General features: G+C 44.2%; 1 protein-coding gene across 2 annotated transcripts in view; it reads right to left on the reverse strand.

Annotated features, from left to right (window-relative positions):
* The window catches only part of frmd8 (FERM domain containing 8), a 38,063-nt gene extending 31,381 nt beyond the window's left edge, over nt 1-6,682 (reverse strand). Inside the window, exon 1 of one of the 2 annotated variants that reach the window (XM_041179931.1) lies at nt 6,623-6,682. The gene's annotated coding sequence lies outside the window, so the exon portion shown is untranslated. Of the gene's footprint in view, nt 1-6,422; nt 6,547-6,622 lie in introns of those variants that run through there. The other variant, XM_041179930.1, reaches the window with a different exon arrangement.
* Nucleotides 6,683-20,394: the final 13,712 nt, after the last annotated feature.

Consider the following 20,394-nt stretch of genomic DNA (forward strand, 5'->3'; position numbering starts at 1 on the left):
AGCGCCCTGACCATTTCTCCCTCAACTAAACCTCCCTGTGGAGATTACCCCATCATCCATCTCATCGCCGATTCAGATGCTGAATGGCTGCCTACACAATAGCCACCACATGACAAAAAGGAATTCAACGCTTAAAGCATTTACAAAATACTTCAACATTTTTCTCCAATGCAAATAATACCCTGGCTATAGACAGCGCTAGATCTTTGGAAACAGACGGAACCCCAAACATTCAGGAAGAGGAGGGGAGGGGAGAAGTGAAAGAACAGGCTCAAGAGACTAAAAAAGAAGACAGCAACACTCAGATGCGGAAATGCCATCAACATTCTGTGGTGCCTACCTATCAGAAACTTTCATGTGACCAAGCTGAGATCTTGCACTGAAGAAGAGTCAGTTTGGACTTGAAACTGTTTCTCTCTACACGGATGCTGCCAGACCTGTTGAGTTATTCCAACACTTCCTGGTTTTTATTTCAGATCTCCAGCATCTACATTATTTTGCTTTGATTTAACCGAAAGTCTTGCACCATTACCCTGTGGCCACCCAGGCACAAACCACTTTTCCCTCTCCGTTGTTCCAGAATTTTAAGGAACCTTCGTGAATCTTTCTTGGATTTCTCTCCTGCAGCTATATGGGGATCTGATATTTTGAGTATCCAAGTCACCCAAAACAACTCCCCCTCCAACCGAGTGCATCAGCCTCGAGCTTGATGAGTGTGCAGGGCTCAGGGCTGTTTTTCTAGCTAGTCACTACTCCCAGTCACCAGTCATGCTGGATTCATTGGTGATTTCTAAAACCCTAATTGTGAGCTGAGCACTTCACTGTGACGGTTCTTCAATTCCTTGGTGGTGGCTTTCTTTTTTAATTCATTCACTGGATGTGGGCATCACTGGCAAGGCCAGCATTTATTTCCCATTCCAGTCCAACTAAGTAACTTGTTAGGCTATTTCGGAGGGCAGTTAAGAGTCATCCACGTTGCTGCGGAGTCAGACATAGGCCAGGCCAGGCAAGTATGGCAGATTTCCTTCCCAAAAGGGCATTTTTAAAAATTATTATTCGTTCATGAGATGTGAGCATCGCTGTCTAGGCCAGCATTTATTATTGCCCATCCATAATTGCCTCTGCTCAGAGGGCGTTTAAGAGTCAACCACATTGCTGTGGGTCTGGAGTCACATGTAGGCCAGACCGGGTAAGGATGGCAGATTCCCTTCCCAAAGGGGCATTAGTGAACCAGATGGGTTTTTAATGACAATCCACTAGTCAGAAGGTGACCTTTACAGATTCTAGTTTTCATTTAATTTCATTTAACTAACTGAATTTAAAGTCCCCAGTTGCCATGGTTGGATTTGTCCTGTCTCTGGATTGCCAGTCCGGTAATCTACATTCCCTGTAATTTCTTTCCCCCCCAAGTCTGCAGGCACTTTCTTTAAGTGTGCAGACCCTTTTAAAAAACAAACTGCATAGTAATTTTAAAGGAAAACAAAAACAGAATTACCTGGAAAAACTCAGCAGGTCTGGCAGCATCGGCGGAGAAGAAAAGAGTTGACGTTTCGAGTCCTCATGACCCTTCGACAGAACTTCGACAGAATTTTAAAAGGACCAACTAGTGTGCGGGAATCTTCAGGTTGCTGCGCGGTCATGTAGCTTTGTGGAAATTTTGACAGTAACGTAACCACTCTGCTTCCGTACCTCACTTACGCTTGATCTCAGTGGCCACTGCTTTCCAACAAGAGCCACTTGGACGAGCGCAAGTCAGCGAGGCCCGTTTTGAGTCAAGTCGGCCATCAGCCTATCTGCAGCATAAACAGAAAACTGATAATATTGCCAGAGGGTAAAGGACATCTGTTTAGTCTTTAGGTTCAGGGTCAGTGTGGTAGAAAGAACAATGCCAAAGTGATTTATGGGGAGACGGTGGTGTAGTGGTAATGTCATTGGACTAGTAATCCAGAGTTCCAGCCTAACGACCTGGGGACACAGGTGCAAATCCCAACACGGCAGCTGGAGCAACTTAAATTCAATTACTAAAATCTGGAATTGGAAGTCAGTCTCAGTAACGGCGACCGTGAAACTATCATCGATTGTCATAAAAACCTAATCGGGTACACAAATGCCCTTTAGGGAAGGAAATCTGCCTCCTTGCCCAGTCTGACCTACATGCGACTCCAGATCCACAACAATGTGGTTGACTCTTAACTGCCCTCTGAAATGGCTGAGCAAGCCAAGAGCAATTAGGGATGGGCAATAAATGCTGGCCTTGCCAGTGACACCCATGAAAGAATAAAGTAAATACTCGCTGCTCTCCCCCTTGTTGTATTGTCCAAGCAGGTTTGTCAGAGAAAGGGCCTGGCAAATGGACCTGGCAACATCGCGCCAAGACACAATTGCTCAAGCACAATTGCTTGCCTAGAACTGATATTGAGACATGTGCAGTTGTCATTTCACACGGTGTCATGCCATTATATATCACAACATATATCACTGACGCAGTTCAAGCACGCATAACAACCAAACAGGCGAAGCTGCCCCGTTCATAGCCATTGGTCTACACTGCCTTTAGCAGAACAGCTATCCGGTTGTTTAAGTGCCTTGCATTGCTGATATGTTTATCTCACACTGGGTTCTAAGAAAATAAAATAAAGATTTTACAAGAAATAAATGCATCGACATTTTCCACTCAAGATGGGGGAGTTTGCTCCACTAACAGTTCATGCCACGTTCCAGAATATTCTTTGTAATACCTCATTAAAAGCCAGAAAATTTATTACAGACCGTCAGATCAGCATTTTCCAGGCAAGCGAGATTCAGAATGAGTTTGCCCACAGGCCAACAAAACCACATGACTCCTCACAAATCAGGGAGAATTGGTAAGAGATCCGTAAACATTTGAGAAATGTCAGATATGTGGCACAAAGAATTGGGGTGGATTTGAAAAATTAATTCCGACACGAAGGCAAAACAAAAGCTGCAAATGGAGGTAACTACCCAGGCCAGCCACTATCTGGAGAACAAGCAAAATGCAGGCCAATGTTTTAAGCAGATCCTTCATCGGTTTTAACAGAAGGTTCCTCTGCAAAACATCAACTTTTTTATTCGGATGCCATTCTGCATTTCCCTCTCATTTATAAAGGCATCAGTGAGGGTTACTGCACTGTAAGAGGTGCTATCCTTCAGATTAGATGGTGAAGCAAGATCATACTTACCCTTTTAGCTCTGAAGGGGGGTGCATATGGACTTGAAACGTTAACTCTGTCTTTCTCTCCACAGATGCTGTTAGATCTGCTGAGTTTTTCCAGCATTTTCTGCTTTTGCTTCATACTTACCCATTCAGGTGGATTTTAAAATTGTCAACCCACTATTGGAAGACAATCATTTAGTTTTCCTGGTCAATGCTCCTCCCTCAAATCAACCCCACAATCAGCTGACCCTTGCAGCTCCTTTCAGTTTGTATGTCAATCTTGTCTGCAAAGTTGCTGCCTTATTCGCTCACATACCGACAAGTCATCATCTTTCATAAATTAATCCATGCTGTGCATAGTACTTTAAGGATGCAGAAAGCACAATAGAACCACAGAACCGTAGAAAAGTTACAGCACAGAAGGAGGCCATTTGGCCCATTTTGTCCATGCCAGCCCGAGGGCAACCAGGTGCCCTTTCTAATCCCACCTTCCTGCACTTGGCCCATAGCCCTGCAGTTTACAGCACTTTAGGTGCAAATCCAGGTACTTATTAAAAAGAGTTTAGAGTTTCTGCCTCTATCACCAACTTGGGCAGCGAATTCCAGACACTCACTACCCTCTGCATAAAAAAGTTCTTCCTCATGTCCCCCCTACACCTTCTGCCACTTATCTTGAATCTATGTCCCCTGGTTCTAGAATTCTCCACCAAGGGAAACAATTTTATCCTGTCCACTATCTATTCCTCTCATAGTTTTGTACACCTCAATCAAGTCACCTCTCAGCCTCCTTTGTTCTAAGGAAAATAATCCCAACCTATCCAATTTCTCCTCGTAGCTACACTTTTCTAATCCTGGCAACAATCCTGTAAACCTCCTCTGCACTGTCTCCAGAGCTATTACGTCCTTCCTGTAATGTGGTGACAAGAACTGCACACAATACTCCAGTTGTGGTCTCACCAATGTTTTATACAATTCCAACATTATATCCTTACTTTTACATTCTATACCTCTGCCAATGAGGGAGAGAATTCCATATAGCTTCTTTACAACCTTGTCTACTTGAACTGCTGCCTTTAGGGACCTGTGTACTTGTACACCAAGATCCCTCACTTCATCTACCCCTCTTAGTATATTCACAATTATTGTGTAATCCCTGTAACTGTTTGACCTCCCTAAATGCATGACCTCACACTTCTCTATGTTAAAATCCATTTGCCACTTTACTGCCCACTCCACCAACCCATCTATATCATTTGAGATTAAGGCTATCCACTACTCGGCCAATCTTTGTGTCATCTGCAAATTTCTCAATCATGCCCCCCACGTTCACGTCCAAATCGTTAATATATAACACAAACAGCAAGGGTCTCAACACCAAGCCCTGTGGAACACCATTTGAGACAATTTTCCATTCGCAGGGGCATCCATCGACCATTACCCTTCGTTTCCTGTTACAAAGTCAACCTTTTATCCAGTTTGCCACATGACCCTGAATCCCCTGGGCTTTTACTTTCTTGACCAATCTGCCATGTAGGACCTTGCCAAATGCCTCGCTAAAATCCATGTACACAATTTCCACTGCACTACCTCCCCTGTATCTAGTGAAGATTGGAAGATCATCCTCAGAGCATCTGCCATCTCCTCCCTGACTTCTTTCAGCAGCCTCGGAAACAATCCATCTGGCTCTGGTAACTTATCAATTTTCAAGGATTGCAACCCTTCGAGTGCTTCCTCTCTATTTATGACTATCCCATCCAATATCTCGCAGTGTTCCTCCTGGACTACTATATCTGCAAGTTGCTGTTTAAAACAGAATTTGAAAGCACATTAAAGCCATTTAACACTGTGTTTGTGCCTGCTGAATTATTCGTCCAGGCCTAAGGATTACTAGTCCAGTAACCAACAGTCCCTGTAAAATATTTTCAGTTGGTCCCATTTCCCTGTCCTTTGCACATAAATGAAGAAATTTTTATTTTTCTAACACTTCTTAACTTTTCAAAGCTGTTAGGGATTCTGCTCCCCCCACCTCCCACTGTTGCTGATAGGACATGCTATATCCAAGCAACATTTCTGACTCTCTTTTTGGTGGTCTTCACTTCTGACTCAGGAATCAGGCAGAATAGTTTTCACATGAAAAGCAAAAGATACTGGAGATCTCAAACAAAAACAGCAGGAAACATGCAACATCTGACTCATGCCTGTCTTCCAAGAAAAACAAGCATATTCACAGCAAGGGGGAAGAGAGAAAAGCAGAAATGCAGAGAAAACAGGGTTGCTGAGTGATTTCACTCAACGAGTGGCCTGAAGCATTAAACAAACATGAGAACTGCTGAAGCAGTGGGAGGACTAAGGGAGAGGCAAGAAAGTGAGAGCAATAGAACATGAATGCTTCAAGTAAAAACAGAGAAATCTGAAGTAAACAAAAACCGAAAAGATGCTTGCAGTGTTTCTAATGGGGTATCCATGCCCAAAAAGGCATTCTAAATAAAAAAAAATCTCTCCCTTGTTTTATTTTTTGGTCATCTTCATTCCTGCCTCAGGAACCAAACACAATAGTTTTGACTTGAAAATCAGTAAGCAGCCAAATTGGAGATGAAGAACAAAAATGAAATGCTGCATACGAGGGAAATCTCAAACCAAAAAAGTGGACAAACACACAGCACTCATGTAAAATACTGGCGATCTGAAATAAAAACAATACTGGCGATCTGAAATAAAAACAATACTGGCGATCTGAAATAAAAATAAAGTGTAGGAGGAACCTGGAGGGTTTTTCCGGCACTTTCTGTTTTTATTACACAGCACTCATGCCCTGCCTGAGAGATAAATCTTACTTTCAGACGTGAAAGAAACAACAGAACAATTCTGATCACTCAGCAACAGGATTCACGGATTTAAAAACAAGATAAAGCAAGAACCCTGAAAGCAATAAAACAGCTGGAAGCACAGGTCAGGCTGTATATGTGGAGGGAGCAAGAGTCCAGCAGCCGCGGCGACCGCCACCACCACGATCAAAGAAACAAGAACCTTTGCTGGATCTGGACACTTCTTTCAGGTGTTACAGCCCAGTCCAGACTCTGTGATCCAGTCCACAGGGCGGGAAAAGAGCCCGGGCCAGGGGTTCGGGGCCAGAGTCCAGAGGGTTTGCTCTTCCAAGCTTCTCAGGAAAGGGTGGACAACAACTTCCAACAGGCACCCCCCCATCAATAAAAGCTAGGCCCTCAGACCTCCAGCAAATAATACTCACAGGTGCAGAGCTGGGCCACCCGGCCCTCCCAGCCCCAAACCCAGGGCTGAGGCTTAAAGTACTTGCCGCCTCCCTCTGTCCAAGCAGCCGGAGGACGACAAACTCAATCCACTCTGCCGCTTCCGCGCCTGCGCAGTATTCGACACCCCCTCCCAACCTCCCGGCCCGTTATGCGCCTGCGCGTGATCGGATGCCACCACCTCCTTCTCCTCCTCCCGGCGCGTTGTGCGTTTGAGCGGTATCCTACTCGGCCCCTCTTTCTGCCTCCTCTCCTCCTCCCGAAGCGTTGTGCGCCTGCGCAACAACCGACACCGCAGCCCCTCCCCCTTCTCCCCTTCTCCCCTTCCTCCTGCTGCGCAGCTGTTGCGGTGCCCCCTGAGAGTTGTATTTCGGCGTGAGGTCTCCCTTACATCACATGCGCACTCCCCCGTCCTGACATGCGCGTTCGGTTATCTCACCGTCGCAAAGCATGGCGGTAAGTGTAGTTTCTCTCTCTCTCTCCCCTTCCCAACTCAACGACACAGAAGCAAAATCAATTTAACTCGATATTCGATCTCTTCCCTTTCACCCAGTTTTTTTTCTCTTCCCCCGTCTCCGAGATGAACCGTCCGGTGAGCGTGATTCTGGCCCCTTTGCCCACCCAGAGCGTTTGGCGCCTTTTTTTCTCGGCGCGCACCCTCGCCAACTGCCATCTGCAGCGGGAGCTCAGCCTGAGGTAAATGGATGGGAAACCATGGAGCTAGAGGGCAGGAGGCTTCAGCTCTCACTCTCTCTCCAGTGCATCTCCTGGTGGGAGAGGTTCTGCCCCAAACCTAAACTCACCTGGACCCTCCCCTACTGAAATTCCCTCCCTTGAACCTAGCCACTTCTCTGTCTCGCATCCTCAAAACTGACCTCTTCAACCCAGCTTCTTCTCACCTGCCCCTCAAATCCCCTCATGTGGCTGGGTGTCAAATTTTGCCTGGTTTGCGTTTCTGTGTTTGCTGATGATTGCACAACGTTCAGCACCATTCACAGCTCCTCAGATGCTGATGCAGTCCATGTCTAAATGCAGCAAGACCTGGGCAACATTCAGGCTTGGGCTATAAGTGGCAAGTAACATTCGTGCCACACAAGTGCCAGGCAATGACCATCTCCAACAAGAGAGAATCTAACCATCACCCCTTCACATTCAATGGCATTACCATCGCTGAATCCCCCGCTATCAACATCCAGGGGGTTACCATTGACCAGAAACTGAACAGGACCAGCCATATAAATACTGTGGCTACAAGAGTAGGTCACAGGCTAGGAATCCTGCAATGAGTAACTCACCTCCTGACTCCTGAAAGTCTGTCCGCTGTCTCTAAGGCACAAGTCAGGAGTGTGATGGAATACTCCCCGCTTGCCTGGATGAGTGCAGCTCCAACAACACTCAAGAAACTCGATACTACCTAGGACAAAAGCAGCCTGTTTGACCAGCATCCCATCCATCATCACCAACATCCACCCCCTCCACCATTGATGCATAGTGACAGCAGAGTGTACCATCTATAAGATGCACTGTAAGAACTCACCAAGGTTCCTTAACAGCGCCTTCCAAACCCATGACCTCTACCACCTAGAAGGACAAGGGCAGCAGATGCATGGGAACACCACCACCTGCAAGTTCCTCTCCAAGCCACAGACCATCCTGACTTGGAACTATTTCACCATCACTGGGTCAAAATCCTGGAACTCCCTAACACCGTGTGGTATTCCTACACCACATGGACTACAGTGGTTCCAGAAGGCGAATCACCATCACCTTCTCAGGGGCAATTGGGGATAGGCAATGAATGCTGGCCTAGCCAGCGACATCCAAGTCCAATGAATAAATAAAAATAGATGAATAAAATCTGAAACACCTTGGGACATCTTACTACATTAAGGGCACTGTATAACTGCATGTTGTTAAGTGAAAACTAATAAACTGCTTTACCTACCTCCCTACATTAATCCATCGTGCTCGCTTGTCTTTCCTTCTGGTTCAATGACTGTTATTTGCATTAGCAACTTGCCCCAAGACAGCAGTGGCTCAGTGGGTCACATTCTTGCCTCTGAATTAGAAGGTTGTGGGCTGAAGTTCCACTTCAGGGACTGGAGCATGAAAATCAACCCCCCAGTTATTTAGAGAGTGCTGCGATGTTGGATGTGCTGTCTTTCAGATGAGATGATAAACTGAGGCCCCATCTGCTCTCTCATGTGACTGTAAAGAGTCCCTTGGCAGTATCTTGAAGAGAAGGTAGTTCTCCTGCCCAATATTTATCCCTCTACCAACATTTAAAAAAAAATACTGACCACCTGGTCAGCATCCTGTTGGTGTTTGTGGGAGCTTGCTGTGGGAAAATTGGCTTCTGAGTTTCCTACATTACAACAATAATTGCACTTCAAAAAGTACTATGTTGACTGAAAAGCACTTTGGAATGTTCTGAGGTTGTGAAAGGTGCTTTTTAAAAATTATTCTTTCACGAGATGTTGGCGTCACTGGCTAGGCCAACATTTATTGCCCATCCCTAATTGCTTTGAGAAGCTGCTGGTGAGCTGCCTTCTTGAACCACTGTAATCCATGTGTTGTAGGTACACCCACAGTGCTGTTAGGAAGGGAGTTCAGGATTTTAACCACAACGACTGTGAAGGAACAGCCCATATAGTTCCAAGTAGGGATGGCGTGTGGCTTGGAGGGGAACGTGCAGATGGTGGTGTTCCCGTGCATCTGCTGCCCTTGTCCTTTTAGGTAGTAAAGGCCATGAGTTTGGAAGGTGCTGTCGGAGGAGGCTTGGTGAGCTGCTGCAGTGCAACTGTAAAATTAGAAAGCTATAGAAATGTAAGGCTCTTTGTTGTATTTTAGATTTAGACTCAGTTGCTTTCGATGTAATAAGATTTGATTTATCATCAAGCTGGCTATATGTAGTTTGTGCCCCTGGTAACAATGTCCATGGCACATGATACACCCCGACTATCTGACTCACTGATTTTCATAATGTCTACCAAATTTAGCTCTAAAGTTCTCAATATGGTTCCTTTCTCTGACTAGTCCTGTTTCTGCTGATGTCTAATAATCACAGAATTGTTACAGTGCATAAGGGGGCCATTCGGCCCATCGTGACGGCACTGGCACTCCAGATGAGCAATTCACTTAGTGCCATTCCCTGCCCTCTCCCCATAACCCTGCACATTTTTCCTTTTCAGACAACAGTCTTATTCTATTTTGAATGCTTTGATTGAACCTGCTTCCACCACATTCTCAGACAGCACACTCCTGACCTTAGATAGGAACAGGAGTGGGCCATTCAGCCCATCCAGCCTGCTCTGCCATTCAATTAGGTCGTGGCTGATCACCTTAACCTTAACCACTCACTACATGATAAAGATTTATCATATATTGCTTTTGCATAGGATCCAAGTTACCAACAACAATCACTTGCACTTGTATGGTAAACTGTGCTTTGAAGCACTTTACAAGAAAGAGAGGTGGTCAGTGAGCAGGGGAGCAAGGGTAGATATTTGATGCGCTGGTCATGGTAACTTTTCTGCTTTTCCATCTGGATTGTCTTTGTCCCTACTAACTTTGTTGCAGTTGTGAAGCTTGTAGAGCCAGTCCTTGTTGTGTGAGATAGAGCAAATGGACTCATCAAGAGTTGCATCAGACAGAGCCCACCCCGGTGGAACCACATGGATGCTGACAAGTGTCACTAGTCTTTCATAGAATCATAAAATGACATAGCACAAAGATAGTTATTCAGCCCATCATACCAATGCGTCTCTTTGAAAGAGCTGTTCAATTCAACAGTGCAGAAGGAGGATGAATAATCTCATCTGTACCGCAGGGTAAAATAATAATTTCATCACACTAAACTCAAACACTCACAAGCCCATCACACATTCACTGGCATCTCGCTCACTGTCAGCTCAAGGGACATCACCTCAGGGCCTCAGGCAAGGGAAGAGGCTGCAGGGCTAGGGCATTACAAGGGAAGGGGGGTATCCCAGGGCGTGTGTGGAGACACTTGTTGATCTGTGCAAGTGGCCTCAAGGGGTGAGGGCTGAGGAGGCAGTCTCCAGAGGAGATGAGCCAGATGGAGGTATGAGGGTGTGTGTGGGAGAGTGAGTGATGATGTCCCTTGAGCTGACAGTGAGTGAGATGCCAGTGAATGTGTGATGGGCTTGTGAGTGTGTGAGTTTAGAGTGATGAGATGGTTACCTTACCCTGAGGCACAGATGAGATCATTCATCCTCCTTCTGCACTGGATGGCGAACCTCTTCTGTGCAGTGTTGGCACTGACCACCTCTGCCACTGCCTCCCAAGCTGGAGTGATGACACTGATGGGCTTCCTGCAGCCAGAGCAGATGTAGAGGACATCGCGGCATGCACCAACTGTGTCCAGAAGGCGTCACTGAATCAGGGCACTGTAGTCTTCTTGCCTTTCAAGGCCATGTCTTTGGTGCAGCAATCCTGTGCTGGAAGCACTGAGAGGTATGTGCACGGCTGCTCTTTAACTATGGTGCCCTCCACGAGGAAGCAGCGAGGTGACAGCATGGCAGGCAAATCAGAGGCCGCCCGCCAGAGAAATGACGTGTTTCCCTGGGAATGCATGATTAATGAGATGGGATTGGGATGATATGACACGACAAACCACCATTGCGGCCAGCAGATAAAACATCCTTTTTCCCACCTGCTACCGCACTTGGTACAAATCTGGGACGCTTCTGCCCTCTCTCTTACACACATGTATACACACACACGCACACACATACACACACACAGACACACACCCACACACTCACACACAGACACACACATAGACGAGCATGAATACATATTGGCAAACCTGATCTGCTGACAGAAATGCCACATAATTCTTCGTCTTTTCCCTCTGGAACACAAAATGTTTAAGCAAGATTTTTTTAAATGCAGAAGTGCCCCCCTTAAAATCTAATTACTGAGAGAATTAATCTGTGTTACTATTGCCCCTAACAACCCAAAATAAATGTCCTTATTTCTGCTATTTCTCAAGCTGGCTAATAAAGCTATTTGCCTGTACATCTGTCTTCTTGGAACCAGATCAGCAACATCATCTGTGAATCTGACTTGCCTTGAGCTGCTGTCAGTTTATAGATCAGTCAGGGCATTTTTAGAAAAGGCAGCCTGCCCCACCCTCTGTCTCCTTCCTCTTTTGTATAATCTCCCTCTCCTTCCGTAAATATCAGAAATGCACCTCACAGCAAGGGGTCAGCTAGAAAATCAAACTGCCTACTCCCCCGGCATTAAAATAGTGCCTAGTGGAGGTTTAGGGATCTATGATATTTTTAGATAAAGACCGAAGATGATATTAATATCAGAAATGCTGGAAATACTTAGCTGTTTCTGTTTTCATTTTAGATTTCCAGCATCTGTCGTACTTTGCTTTTTTATTAGTATGTCAATGTCACTGTGCTGACTGCTAATTGTGCACTTCTTTGTTGGGGTGTATGTGTGTGTGTGTTTGTGTGTCATGTTTAAGTGTATATGAGTATGAGGGAGGATGAATGTAAGTGTGTGTGTGTTGGAGGCAGCCTAGAGAAGGTTCACTAGGTCCCGGGTATGGAGGGATTTTCTTATGAGGAGAGGTTGAGTAAGTTGGGCCTACTGGAGTTTAGAAGAATAAGAAGCGACCTTATTGAAACATATAAGATTCTTAGGGGGCTTGACAGGGTAGATGCTGAGAGGTTGTTTCTCCTTGTGGGAGAGTCTAGGATCAATGGGCATAATCTCAGAGTAAGGGGTTGCCCATTTAAAACAGAGATGTGGAGGAATTTCTCCTCTCAGACGGTAATGAACCTGTGGAATTCTTTCCCACAAAGGGCTGTAGAAGCTGGGTCATTATGTATATTCAAGACTGAGATAGACAGATTTTTAATCCGTAAGAGAATCAAGGGTTATGGGGGAAAGGCAGGAAAGTGAAATTGAGGATCTCATTGAATGGTGGAGCAGACCTAATGGGCTGAATGGCCTACTTCTGCTCCTATGTCTTATGGACTTATATACATGTGTGTGAGTCTGTGTGTATGTGAGTGTGTGTATGTTTCTGTGTGTGAATGTATGTGTGTTTGTGTGTGTATTGTTAGGAATTAGAGATAGCTTAAGTAAGTTATATTTGTATTTTTTGTGTGTCAGGAATGAGTTTTAGCTTTAAAGTTTAAGATTGATTTGTATTTCTATATCTGTGTGTTAAGAAAGGTCAAATGGAGTTTTAGTTTCACTTTAAAAAAAGTGCTTGCATTTCTAATGAGGAATTTTATGACTCCTAAAAAGAAGGTAAACAAACAAAGATAGAAGAATTTGACTGTTGCCTAGCAACAGGGGGCCAGAGAGGCAGGTCCCTCCCACAGACCCGCACACAGAAGAAGAGAACAGCAGTTTGGTTTTGGAAGCTGTTGGAGTTCAGCTGGTTGAAAGTAGCTGCCAGGAGAGACTGGAGCAAAGGGGAGAGATGGCCAGTCCCAAGCTAAAGAAAAACCCAAAAAGTCTAGTCAAAAGGAAGGACAGGAACCTGGAAAGGTCCTGTTAAATGAAGTTAAGAGGGGCAGAGAGAAAGTCTCCAAGCATCAGATTTAATGAGACAAAAGCTGTAGAAAGCAGATTTAAAGCTAGAACAACTTGCAAGAGTCAAGAAGATCCAGAGAGACAACTAAAGATCTGTAACTCTTCCTATGGGCATGTGAAGCAGTGGTACTATTAATGGTTGAATTGATGAGAGAGAGTGCACAGAAGACAGCTTGAATGCATGTGGTGACCCAGGAAAGAGGAACATTGGAAGGAGAGTTCCAAATCCTGGAGGGGAAACCCTTGTGGAAGGCATCTGAGAGAAAGCATTGATTTGGGAGAAGATTCCAAGGCGAGGTCTTGGAAAATGGAGATTGGAAACCTTCGTGTGAAAGACAGAGTGCAGTGAGACCAGTTGGCTCATGGTGTGCAAGAGTCTGGAGGGAGATCCATAGCATCTGTTTGAGGTGGCTTCTGTCACTTGGTTTCAGAGTGTGGTGTGTCTGACCACAGGGTGCCATAGATTTACATGGACTGTATACTTATTGTGGACATTAGAGTATAAGATAGCTTTTGTAACTTGTGTTATCCTTACAAATCTGTATATATCTGTAAAGGTATTGTTGTGGGTGAAGGAGTATCATAATATAGTTCATCTTTTATTGTTTAATGAATGTTTTATTCCTTTGTTAAAGGTTCATCTGCTGATTCCTGTGACTCTGTCCAGTCGCTACTCTCCAGGTAAATAAACAAACAAATAAAAGTTAGGATCGATCAAGCTGGGTTCCACTCTGGGATCAGGTTTGTCCAGGGGTAACCTCAGCTGGAATCATAACAGTGTGTGTGTGGGTGTGTGTGTGTGTATATATACATTTGCGTCTGTCTGTGCGTGTGTGTATGTGTTTGTGTGTGAGTATGTATGTAAGTGTGTATGTCTGTGTGTGAGTAAGTGAGTGTGTGTCTGTGAGTGTATGTGTGTCTGCATGTATGTATGTTTGTGCATGCGTGTGTGTGGCTCTGAAATCATTTCCACAGTAGATTGCAACTCTCAAATGTCTACAGGTCTTGCTGTCTCCTGTTTCCAAAACCAAACATGATTTGATGTTTCATTAAGTATTTGCACTCTGATCAGAAGTCATAGAGAAGTATGCGTTTTTGGTTTGTGGAGTGGAGGGAGCACTGAAAACAGCAATATTACGCTTCATCTAGGCATCACTTACTGACCTTAGATTGTCATAATTGAATGTATTTCTGAAAGTAGACTGTTTGGTTTCAGTCCAAGCAGGCTCTTAATTATGACTAAAGCCATTCTTCTATTGTTGCATTGTAAGGTAAGCCTGGTTAGTTATTTTATATGCATGTATTCAGAATAAGATTTACTATTTATCGAAACTAGAAACCACTCCAACTTTATAATTAGCTGTTAGACGTTTCTAGAAGGTCCACTGTCTGTTCAAAGTATAAGCAGGGAATTCAGTAACAAACCAGCTGATTTCTTCCTTATGTTGTAAAGTATTTACAAGGGAGGGTAATATTTATGTACTTATAAGCCACAATACAGAAGATAACTTAATGCTGAATGTGTGCATCTCAGTGTCGGCTTATATACATTTACAGTGCTAAGTGTATAAAAGAGTATGATTCACTCCTTTGTATGGGCTCAGTGTCTTCTGTATATGTGCAACACATGGTGTGTAAAAGGGAATGATTTGCTCCAGTCTGGTACTGCACAGGCCACCTGTGCCACGGCGACATTAATATCTTCTTCTGTATTTGCACTCTATACCAGGTAAGAGAATTATTCACCCCAGCTTGTACTATATGGGCTGTGTGTATTTCTTCTTAAGTTACTTTGTCATGGGATGTGGGCATCGCTGGCAAGGCCAGCATTTGTTGGTCATCCCTAATTGCCCTTGAACTGAGTGGCTTAGCCACACCATTTCAGAGGGCAGTTAAGGTTCAACCACATTGCTGTGGGTCTGGAGTCACATGTGGTCAGGTAAGCACAATAGATTTCCTTCCCTAAAGGACATTAGTGAATCAATATGTGTTTTTACTACAAGCGATTATAGTGTCATGGTCACCATTACTGAGACTAGCTTTCAATTCCATATTATTAATTGAATTTAATTTGCACCAGCTGCCGTGGTGGGATTTGAACCCTTGTCCCCAGAACATTAGCCCGGGCTTCTGGATTACTAGCCCAGTGATGTTATAGCTACACCACCATATCCCCCTAAGAGAGAGAGAGGCCAGACCGAGGCCTTGGTTTAACATCTTATCCAAAAGGTGATACCTCCGACAGTGCGATAGTGCCTCAGTACTGGCACAAGGAGTGTCAGCCTGGATTATGCGCTCATATCTGGATTGAGGAATAAAATTATAACCTTCTGAGTCAGAAGGTAAGAAAGCTACCAACTGAGCCACAGCTGACACTTTAATATGGGGTTAGGGATCAGCAACTCAGCAACTCTCACTTAAGAGTGCTTGTTACTTGTTGACCTCCAATGGATGACTACTTGAGTTTCACTTGTTCGTCAGTGAGCTGTTCAATGGAGGCAGTGGATGAGTGGGGTGGGAGTAAAGAAGTTGCTGAGCAATACCAGTGGAGAGAGAACAGTAAAAAATAAATAAGTATGCGTTGGAGAAAAATTCACCTCATGACACCTTCCACAGAAACTATAAAATCTGCTCAAACAAATTGAACCAAGGAAATGTTCTGAAAAATTACTCCTGCCTTCTTACACTCTGTACCAAAAGAGAGACAGTCCCCGATTCCATTTTCCTACTTTCCTTCAACTCACATTGTTTAATGCAGGGGAAAGTGAAGATAATTTTTCTCTCTTTCACCAGGAACTATTAAAGCTGCCACAGATTGCTACTAATATGGAAAGTTCTTCAGATTCCAAGTATCGCAAACACAGGGATTGCAAAGATATGGAAGAATCCATTTTAGCCTTATTGGGGATTACTGGAACCATCCTGAACCTATTTGTGATCATTTATGTCCACACTTACACTTCTGTTTAACCAAAACAGTGTGAGGTCATACATTTAGGGAGGTCAAACAGTTACAGGGATTACACAATAAATGGGAATATACTAAGAGGGTTAGATGAAGTGAGAGATCTTGGCATACAAGAACACAGGTCCCTGAAGGCAGCAGTTCAAGTAGACAAGGTTGTAAAGAATGTATGTAGAATGCTCTCCTTCATTGGCAGAGGTGTAGAATATAAAAGTAAGGATATAATGTTGGAATTGTATAAAACATTGGTGAGGCCACAACTGGAGTATTGTGTGCAGTTCTTGTCACCACATTACAGGAAGGACATAATAGCTCTGCAGATAGTGCAGAGGAGGTTTACAAGAGTGTTGTCAGGATTAGAAAAGTGTAGCTACGAGGAGAATTGGATAGGTTGGGGTTATTTTCCTTAGAACAAAGAAGGCTGAGAGATGACCTGATTGAGGTGTACAAAACTATGAGGGAAATAGATAGAGTGGACAGGATAAAATTGTTTCCCTTGGTGGAGAGTTCTAGAACCAGGGGACATAGATTCGAGATAAGTGGCAGAAGGTGTAGGGGGGACATGAGGAAGGACTTTTTTACGCAGAGGGTAGTGGGTGGAATTCGCTGCCCAAGTTGGTGGTAGAGGCAGAAACTCTAAACTCTTTTAAAGAGTACCTGGATCTGCACCTTAAGTGCTGTAAGCTGCAGGGCTATGGGCCGGGTGCAGGAAGGTGGGATTAGAAAGGGCATCTGGGTGTCCTTGGGCTGGCATGGGCAAGATGGGCCGAATGGCCTCCTTGTGCTGTAACTTTTCTACAGTTCTATGGTTCTATTGTGCCTTCTGCATCCTTAAAACATTATTTCAGAAACATCTTGATTGGACTGACTCAACTCCTGCTCCTGCTCATAATTCGTATGTTTGTATGTAGCTCATTGCTTTGGGACCAACGCTTTGCTTCTCAAACCCAAGTGGCGTGGATAAAATGATCATACCTGTAACATCAATGTACAAGCTTCACCATCCCATCAAGACTATAACATCCAGATCTAACCTCAGTTTTAACCAGGGCTGGCATGTTAGATTTCACTTTTCTGATTCTCTTCTGGATTCAGCGCTGAGCAGGAATTAGCACCTCATGGTGACCTACTGGTAAAGAATGGACTCGACTTGATGCTCACTCCCAACTATAACTGTACTGTTGGAAAGAAAGAAAAAAAACCTTTCACACCCACTGGACGTCAAAATGCTTTCACAGCCAAAGGAATCCTTTGATCTTTCGTAGCTGTTGAAATGGAGCAAAACAGAGGCATTTCATGTTGTCCTGTGGACACCATTTTTGAATTTTGATGATTTAAACTGAAGATGCTTTGTGATGATTGCACAGACTTAGAGTAAAGTGCCAGCAGGGAAACCCCAGCATTACAATGTCAAACTCATTTTACTAGAGTGATGAACATGGCAACATTAGATAAATTTTGCCCTGGGAAAGGCAAATTGAACAAGGATGAGTGATTCCAAGTAATCATCCAAGGGTGTGTTCTTCATAACCATTTCTCACTGTGAACAAGTAGGAAGGCCATGACAAAATGTTATCAAGACATAGAATCATACAATGATACACACAGAGGAAGACCATTCAGCCCATTGAGTCCATTCCAACTATTTGAAAGAGCAATCCAATTAATTCCTCTCCCCTGCCCTTTCGTCATAGCCCCGAACATTTTTCCCTGTTTTAAAGTTACTGTAAAGCCACTATTTTCAGGCAGCACATTCCAGATCCTAAAAACTCTCACATAAAAACATCTTTTCTCTGGTCCCTTTGCCAATTATCTTAAATCTTTATCTTCTGGTTATCGACCCTTCTCTCACCACATCTCTGCAAGTCGAATTACTAGTTCCAATCAGCTACCTGTACTGACTTGGTTGATCTCAACCAGAGCAATGGTAATGGCCTACAAATGTCCTTGTTAGGAATGGGGAAATTGCCCACATTTCCTGCTCCCAATTGCTAGACTGCAGCCCAGCTGGAAGCTGTGCGAATGATTGTTGGGCAAGGAGATGTTGGGTTCAGCTATGATATGCTGCATTGGTCACATGCCTCCATGACCTTGCCCATCTTTATGTTTGTAATCTCCTCCAGCCCCACAACCTCCTGAGATCCCTCTGCTCCTCTAATTCTGGCCTCTAGAGCACCCCATTTGAAATTGTTCCATCATTGGTGGCCATGTCTTCAACTGCCTAAGCTCTAAGCCACAGAATTCATTCCCTAAACAGCTCAGTCTCTCTGACCTTTATTTTTCCTCCTTTAAGATGCACTTTAAAACCTATCTTTTTGATTTAGCATTTGGTCATCTGCCTTAATATCTCCTTACATGATCCAGTGTCAAACCTTTGTTATAAACCACTCCTGTGAAGCACCTTGAGACATTCTATTACTTTAAAAGTGCTATATAGATAAAAATTATTGTTCTCCTTAGAGGGTGATCTGTTTCCTGACCCAGTGCCGCACACTTTACCAGAGCAACCTGCATTGGTGCATTGGGTGACATGATGGAAACCCTGTATCAGCAATGGCACCCGCTCCTCCAGATGTAAAAAGGTATTTGATTTAATACAAACATCAGCTAATATAAGCACCAACTGTGGCTCAGTCCCCGCCTCTGAGACCAAAGGATGTAGGTTTGAGCCCCATGCCAGAGACTTGAGCACAAAATCTCGGCTGACACTCCCAGTGCCAGCACTGAAGGAGTGCTGCATTGTCTGGGGTTCATTCTTTCGGATGAGATATTAAACCCAAGGCTCCGCCCCATCTGCCCTCATAGATGGACGTTAAAGATCCCATGGCCACTGTTTTGAAGAAGAGCAGAGGTGTTCTCCCCAGGGTGTCCTGGCCAATGTTTGTCCCTCAGCTAACAACAATGAAACAGATTATCTGGTCATTATCACACTGTTGTTTGTGGGAACTGGCTATGGATAAATTGGATGTCTTATTTCCCGCAAGAGCTAATGCTGTTGGGGTGGATTTAAACTAAACTGGCAGGGGGGTGGGATCCTGAAAAGTAGTTCAGAGGGGAGATAGGCTGAGATGGAATTAGAAGTTAAAACACTAGTAAGTGAGTCTGGAAGGCAGAGGAAACATAGACTAAATAAGAAAGAAGTGAGCTTAGCAAGGCTAAATGGAACATATTTTAATGCAAAGAGCCTGAGGAATAAGACAGACGAGCTGAGAGCACAGATAAGCATGTGGGAGTACGATATCATAGCTATGACCGAGACTTGGCTAAAAGAAGGGTAGGGTTGGCAGCTCAACATTCCTGGTTATAGGTTATTCAAACGAGATAGAGAGGGGGATAGAAGAGGAGTGGGGGTGGAGGGGGTTCACAATATTGACCAAGGAATCAATTAAAGCAGTGAGAAGGGATGAGGATGGAAGGATAATCAAATGAGGCCATATGGGTAGAAGTGAAAAACACCGAAGGGGCAAACACGTTGTTGGATGTGTACTGTAAACCCCCAAACAGTCAGGGAGAGATAGAGGATCGAATATATCATCAAATTTCAGAGAAGTGTAAGAATAATAAGGCAGTAATAGTAGGGGATTTTATTTACCCAAATATTAATTGAGATAATTTTAGTGTGCAAAGTCGGGAGGGAGCAAAATTCTTAAGTTGCATCTAGAAGAACTTTTTTAGCCAGTATGCTGAAAGCCAAAAAGGGGTGTGCAGTTCTGGACCTAATATTTGGAAATGAGCCTTGGCAGGTGGAAGGCATATCAGTCGGGGAGCATTTTGGAGATAGTGACCATAATTCAGTTAGATTTAGGATAGTTATGGAAAAGGATAAGATTGGGCCAGGAATAAAAGTTCTAAACTGGGGAAAGGCTAATTTTACTAAGATGAGATACGATTTGGCCCAAGTGGACGGGGAGCAGCTACTTGCAGGTAAAACTGTGTCAGAGCAGTGAGAGGCATTCAAGGGGGAAATAGCAAGAATACAGGGCAAATATGTTCCCGTAAAGACAAAGGGGGGGACCAAGTCTGGAGAACTCTGGATGTCAAGAGACATAAAGTTTAGGATTAAGAGAAAAAGAGAAGCTTATGGCAGATATTGAGGGCTCAAAATGGCAGAGTCCCTAGAGGAGTATAAAAAGTGCAGGGGGAACTTAAAAAGGAAAGTAGGAAAGCTAAGAGAGTGCATGAGAAAGCATTGGTGGGTAGAATAAAGGAAGACCCATAGGGGTTTTTTAAATATATAAAGATCTAGAGAGTAACTAGAGAAAGAGTAGGGCCAAATAGGTACCATAGAGGTAATCTGTGCGTGGACCCGGAAGACGGGGGTACAGTCCTCAGTGAATACTTTGTGTTGACCTTCACAATGGAAAAGGACGACGCAGGTATAGACATCAGGGTGGAGGACTGTG

This window comes from Carcharodon carcharias, chromosome 37 (assembly GCF_017639515.1).
Source record: "Carcharodon carcharias isolate sCarCar2 chromosome 37, sCarCar2.pri, whole genome shotgun sequence".
NCBI classification, from domain to species: Eukaryota; Metazoa; Chordata; class Chondrichthyes; order Lamniformes; family Lamnidae; genus Carcharodon; species Carcharodon carcharias.